Source organism: Oreochromis niloticus, linkage group LG23, assembly GCF_001858045.2.
Source record: "Oreochromis niloticus isolate F11D_XX linkage group LG23, O_niloticus_UMD_NMBU, whole genome shotgun sequence".
Taxonomy (NCBI): Eukaryota; Metazoa; Chordata; class Actinopteri; order Cichliformes; family Cichlidae; genus Oreochromis; species Oreochromis niloticus.
Genome location: NC_031986.2, coordinates 14,700,547 through 14,707,450, shown reverse-complemented (window position 1 = coordinate 14,707,450; position 6,904 = coordinate 14,700,547). Strand labels below are relative to the sequence as shown.

Below are 6,904 nucleotides of genomic sequence, written 5' to 3'. Positions count from 1 at the left end.
GTGACTCCATGCACAGTCTAATTGAACGGCGCATTGTGCAAGACGTTTACACTCCACGAGATTACGTTGTCATCTTTGAGGCTGCACGCATTAATCCATCCCCATACAGGGTGACTCAACTATACCACAATGACTTCATGAAGTTATCTGGCACCTATGTCACCAATATTCGACCCGGCAAAAAAGTTGGGGACCCCACAGTCCATGACCTCCGGGCTTTGCAGTACTTGACTGATGGACGGATCAGGTACAAGCTGGATTTTGAATCTGACTGGGAAGACCTGCCTCGGCGCATCAGCATACCCGACAACAAGCCATTCAAGTGGATCCCACTCTTTCCTGCTCAGTTGCCCATCACCCTGAGGAAATACAGTGACTTACAGTCAATGAAAAATGTACTACCAAGAGTGGCCCACAAGTACTATGATGATCTTCCTCATCAGTAGTATACATAGCCTACCAAATAGTACACACACACACGCACGCACACACACACACACACACACACACACACACACACACACACACACACACATGCACACACACACACCCGCACACGAAGAGAAAGAGAGAGAAGTGAGAGACAAACACACACAGACAGATACAAACACACATAGACACACGCACACCTCTTTTATGAGCCTACAGGCCTCCTCTGCAAATTAATGGGTGGGTGAGGTGAAGTGAGTAAGTCTCCTTACTCTAGCTGCCATTTTGTGATTAAAATTGAAAAGTTACAGTGTGTTATGGTTACATTATAGTATGTCATGTTCATTTTATAGTTTGAAGAAAAACTGCCTAAGTCATAGGCATAATCTGCCTAAGTCACTTTTATTAGACAAAAGAAATGATGTTGGGTTTTGTTCTTTTTCCATACTTTTCCTCACATATACTTAAATGTTCTGTGAAAATATCAATTAAAAATATGCATGTGATATTTAGAAAATTAGTTTTTTCTTGTTTTCCGAAAACACAAAAAAATGACTTAGGCAATTATGCTATCAAGCTAACGATATATTTTTTTTTTTTAAAGAAATAGAAAAATAAAAAATAAAAACAATAAAATAAAATAAAACCTTATTATAAGATGAGTTGTACTAATTCAGCGAACAGTGATACAGCTCGAAGAGCGATGGAGGCGAGCTGGTTTCGCTGTCTGCGTGTTTGCCTTGTCCTGAGTGGCCTAATGGTCCTCCTACGCCTCCTTCTGAGATGCCCTAAGAAATTGAGGGGTAAGATAGAAATTAGTTAGTGATGTTTAATAGAAAAGGAGATAGTTTTTATAAAATGAGAGAAAAAGCGAGAGTGACTGACCTAGATTGGATCTCCGAGGCAGGGGCTGTGGATGTCTTGGCCCCGATGCAGGAGGAGAAGCTCCGAAGCCGGGACTGGGAGCGTGTGCCGCGAACAGTTGTTCCCTCTCCCGGGCGGTTAGATTCAGGTTTTTCCCCGAGGCACGCTGGGGAGCTGAAGCTCCGAAGCCGGGACTGGGAGCATGTGCCGCGAACAGTTGTTCCCTCTCCCGGGCGGTTAGATTCAGGTTTTTCCCCGAGGCACGCTGGGGAGCTGAAGCTCCGAAGCCAGGACTGGAGCGTGTGCCGCGAACAGTTGTTCCCTCTCCCGGGCGGTTAGATTCAGGTTTTTCCCCCCGGGGCACGGTGGAGCTGAAGCGCCGGCAGAGGTGGATGAAGCTGGGCAAGCCCTTGCAGAAAGCAAAGCCTGTCTCTCGCGGGTCGAGAGACGGATGTTCTTGCCTGTAGCTCGCTCTAAAACCGGTGGTGGTGAAGAACTGGGCGAAGAACTAGGTGAACTCGAAAAAACATAGTTATCCAAATCCGATATGTCTGAAAAAGTTTGATAAGTTAAAAAGAGGGTTACTGTTTTTGTTTTTCTTGTACAATTAACTGTTAAGAGGGATAAGAAGAATGAAGCAGACCTACCGATTTGATCGAGATGATCCAAAAGAGAAGAATCAAGCAGGCTTATTTCAGAGTCTAAAAAGAAATAATAAGTATTTAAACAAACAGGAAATACAGTAAAATATAAGCATTATATGAACAAGAGTAAGAAAAAAAGAGGTACCTGAGGAGGACATGATCGCTGCTAGTGTACTCAAGCTCTGAGTGATAAACTGGGAGCTTATATATATATATTTTTTAAAGTGTATTACAGGTGTTAGACTACCTATTTTCTGGATGGCTTTGAAAAGCTTATTGAGAGAAAATGGTTAAAAAAAGGAAAGCAAGAGTAACACTTACCGATTGATATGCACCCAGGTAAAAGTGCCGCCAATTGTCGAAGTCGTCTGGAGACCGGGGTAATATTGTGGATTCGCTCTGAGTGGAGGCAGCTGTTGAAGTGGTCTGGAGACCGGGGTATTATTTGTGGATTCAGTCTGAGTGGAGGTAGTTGTCCACGCGTCGGAAGTCAGACGGCTTGTGAGAGAGGACGCCAGTCTTAACCTGAGCGGGGGGATCGTGAAAATCCAAGCTGAGCGCGATTGGGTGAGCGGGGTGCGAATGGAGCCGCCCCTTTTGTTATGTGATTGGCAGCGGGGCACCTGGGAGGCGGAGTGGATCTCCGGCGCAAATTTCAAACGAGGTAAGCAGCATTCGGGGATGAGCCGGGGAACGAACAAGAAGGAAAAAGAGAATGCTCTGGTTGCGGGCCGGTGCGGCTCAGAGCGAAGGGAGAACTTAGACTCTGAGCGGGATTTGAGAAAAAAAGACTAAGGATTTGGTTTCAGGATTTGCCCTGTTATCGAATATAAGGTTTTGGGTATACGGGGGTTCCCTACAGGTTATTTCTAGGGGTTTTTTGTTTTGCGTATTTTTGGAGAGAAACCGCGGAGGTTTTTTTTTTTTTTTCAGGAGGATTGGCCGGTTATGTGCCTAAGGATCGCGAGTAAGAACTTAGACACGGAGCTAGTGATAGGGCTGTTTTTTGAGGAAAAAAAAGACTAAGGCTTTTGTTTCAGGATTTGCCCTGTTATCGAGTATAAGGCTTGGGGATAGGAGGGTGCCTACAGGTTATTTCTAGGGGTTTTGGAGAAAAAACGCGAGGGTTTTTTGTTTTGTTTTGTTTTTCAGGAGGTTTTTTTTTGTTGTTTGTTTTTTGCTGTAAGCCGCTGGGAGCCGCGGTGCGTTTATGATCGCGAGAGTTTTTTGCGACTCGGACTTTGATTTTAAATTTCTTTGTTTGGATTAAACAAATGCATATAAATTGAAATAAACTTTTCCCACAAGGCATGCACCCTGTATGTCTGGCCATACTGAACGTTACAAAAGCACAAGTTTAACTAAGCACATTTATACTGGTTTAACACATTTTAAATACACAAACACGGAGCCCCCACAGAAGCACGGTCCCGAGTCAGGCGCGCTCGTGCGCGCCCTGTGCACTCATGCGCTGTCATACGCTGACCCACCACCAGATGGCGTTTCTTTAAGGAAAAAAGGAAAAAGTTTTTATTGGATTAAAAAAATAAAAGAATGCTATTTGATATAAAAACTTTTCTAAAATAAGCAATTAGTTCTTATTTTTGGGGGAAGAAAAGCAATGAACTAGCATATTTTGGATGAATATCATATTTTTATGAAAATCATAATTTTTATGAATATCATAATTTAATTATGATCATAATTTAATTATGATCATAATTTAATTACTTCCTGAGCTCATGAATAATTCATAGAACCTAACACTCAAAAAGCTCATGAATATTTTGACAGAAGGGGTCTAATATCCCTCCTCCTATAGTATCAGACTAAGTTAACAGTTCATCTGCATATTTTGGAGACTTAAGTCTTTTCCCAGTGTAAAACCAACAGAAGTAGATGGAGCAGCTACAGAGTTTGCTTTTTCTTCAAGTCGGAGTTTGTTAATCAGGTGGTTTGATTCCCATTCGCTTTTCCCAGTAAAGGTCTTAATGTTGAAGAAACAGAGCTGCTGTTTTGGACTTCGCGGTTTGTGTTCCAGAAACAAGTTGTGCCTGTACCTGTTCTGGGACATAATGTCTGCTCTGTTTAATATCTGGACCAAAGAAAGTTAATAATAAAACCAGGACATCCTGAACCAGCTTGCATAAGAGTTTACTTTTAGCCTAGTGGCTAAGCCAATCAAAAACAACCATGATAGCTTTGATATGTCAATCCAAGCTGCTCAAGAAAACAACTTTAAAACACATATCCAAAAAACACATCAACACTCGAACTTCTCTCTGAAATAGCAAGGCTTTAGATGTCATCAATGATGTCACTCATTCTGAAGAAAGCAGGTCTCGATATGCTCTTCTTAGAAGACTTCATGGATTTCTCAATACACGCTCTGAAGCCTCGTCACAGTGCGGCCCACCACTAAGCATCACTACTCACATGTTACTTGCCTTGGATTACTTTTGAATTCTGATTTCTCCAGCCTCTTGGACAGGCAGCTAAATAAAGGTTGGTTTTTGTTTTCTTTAAAAATTCTCCTGGAGTCTGAATTCTGGGTCCTAATTCTCCAAAACCATGACAACCAAAAGCAGGGCTGCTTCACAGACACACTTTTAACCACTCTACAATAATCTGCAGCACGTGCATTGAGGACAAACAAACATTAACCTGGTCCTGTTCCTCTCTGAGAAGTCACTCTACTGTTTCAGCTTAAGCTCAGTTTAAATGTTGTCTGCTTTTCTTCATCAGCTCTCTTCTGTCTTTTCCTTTCTTGATGGTTGTTTCTCAAAGATTTCTACTGAAGTTGCACTAAAGAGTTTGAGAGAGCATAGATGACGGAGGGAGTAGCTAATTCTCAGAGTTATTCCAGTCAGAGTTTATTTCTAAACTCAAAGTTTGTTGAACATAATTCCAGGAAATGGGCCCAAATCTTAAATTTAGGTACTGTCTTTTTTTTCGAAAAACTAAGCAAAAATATAGTTGCCGTATATTTTGAAGAAAATAAGGTTTGGCTCGCAAATGTGTCCACTGTACAGTAAAGCCAGCTGCCAATAAATGTGCACATTTTGTTGTCATGGTCCTTGGTCTTTGACCCAGTATTTTGACTTTTGTTCTGAACTTATTAGTAATGTCTGTGAAAGTATGAAATAATTTATGTTCTAGTTTTATAAAATGTTATTTCCTAGTCCTTATAAGCTTGACATCTATAGTTCTTGTCTTCTTGTTTCCTTTATTCGTTGCATGTCCAGTCTGTCCAGTCTCACCTCGGTCTAACATCAGCATCTCCATGTTTTGTTACCGTGTCTGTCTCCGTATTTGTCTGGTCTCTCTGTGGGTTTCTTACATCTTGAGTCCCTTTGTCTCTTTAGTCAATTTCCATATCTGTTTATCTCCAGTGCCTGTGTCAAGTTCACTTCTCTTAGTCTGGTCTCTGTGTGGATTACTTCTGTGTGCATGTGTGTACCCAATGTCTGGAAATGTTGTGAGTTGAGATGAGTAACATTTCCAGTTGATCAACACATGGTGAGGATTCCAGAAGACCTTCAAGATCCCAGGATATTCTAACGATGTTTAACTATAAATGTCAAGACAAGAAACCTCCCGTCTTTCTAAAACAAAAAACAAAAAAACTTTTACACTTACAGGCCCTGTTACTGACATTAATCTATGGTACTGGTGTGGCTTTTTTTTTTTTTTGTCTGTCCTGTCCACCAGTTACTGCCATCAGAATTATGTTGTGAGTGCACTGTAGTACCAAACATATTTGCTTTTCCAAGAAGAACTCTATAAATTCTTTATAGGCACCTCTTGGTCATGTTTTTCTTTATCGTTTTTCTGTTCATTCATTCATTTCTGTTATTATCATTTCACATTAACATTGCTATATTACACATTTAATGCGGACAGGAAGGAAAGAGGGAAAAACAAGAGAGAAAGGAAAAAAGAAAACAGGAGAGAGAATATAATAAAAGGAGCACAAGTAGAAGGTAATAGTAGCAGGGTTGCCAACTGCTGCACCTGTAAGAAGAAAAATGCAAAAAAACAAACAAAAAACCCAGCAAGAAAGAGAGGAATAGAAAAATGTGAAAAACACATACAGTGTGTGGGTGTGTTTCTGTGCATGCATGTTTGTCATGAAACATGTTTGATAACAATGGTGAGAAGCCATAATAACATTCTCCATTAGCCAGAGACAGACATAGAAAGACTCGGAAGTCCTGCACCATCTACAGTACTAAAGACCCAAGGCCACACATCAAGGCCCAGATCAAGTGTCCACGGCCAAAGGGTGAGAGTCTCAGAGAACCAGAGGCAATGGGCAATCAACCCCACCATAGGCCAGCCATCAGCATCAGCCAAACCCTTCTGATTTATGACTCTGTTTGTCAATCACATTATACTCAATATAACATCTTTTATTCACATTGGAGTCTAGGATTCTCACACTATCCTCCATCTTTTACCCACTTACACACGCGCTCACACACAATTCAGACGTTAAACTGTTGATTTACTACAGTTGATGGAGTAGTCTGATATAGATGAGAACTTCAATATAAGAGTGGTCAACTTCAGACGAGAGGTTTGTGGGTTTCCAAGGAAAGCTAATATATCATGAGCAAGTAGGCTTTTCTCATGTTCTTTATTTTCAGTTTAAATTCCTTTAATATCTAAATTTTGTATGATATCTATATCTGTACATGCAGCTAAAGTCCAAATTTGTAAATAACTGCTAACAGAAATTTCCAGTAAACAAATCCAATATTTTCTTGCATCTAAAGAAGCTACTGTGGTCTTATAACACAGGACAACAAAGATTTTGCTACTTGGAATAAAACATGTTCTTTACATAAAATACAGTGCGCTGATGCTAAATCAGATGTTAAGTTATAGGCCAAGTACAGTTTGGCGACTACGTTGTAAATGGGCCCGGGTACTGATGTATGGCAACATTATATTTGATGCACCAT

General features: G+C 40.8%; 1 long non-coding RNA gene across 1 annotated transcript; it reads right to left on the bottom strand.

Moving 5' to 3' along the window:
• Window positions 1-1,048: 1,048 nt before the first annotated feature.
• LOC112843783 (uncharacterized) lies at window positions 1,049-2,668 on the bottom strand. Its single transcript, XR_003216280.1, has 4 exons — window positions 2,259-2,668; window positions 1,941-1,994; window positions 1,315-1,844; window positions 1,049-1,217 (listed from the first exon to the last, which is right to left on the bottom strand). It is a non-coding gene; the product is annotated as an uncharacterized LOC112843783 (long non-coding RNA).
• Between the last annotated feature and the right edge of the window lie 4,236 nt (window positions 2,669-6,904).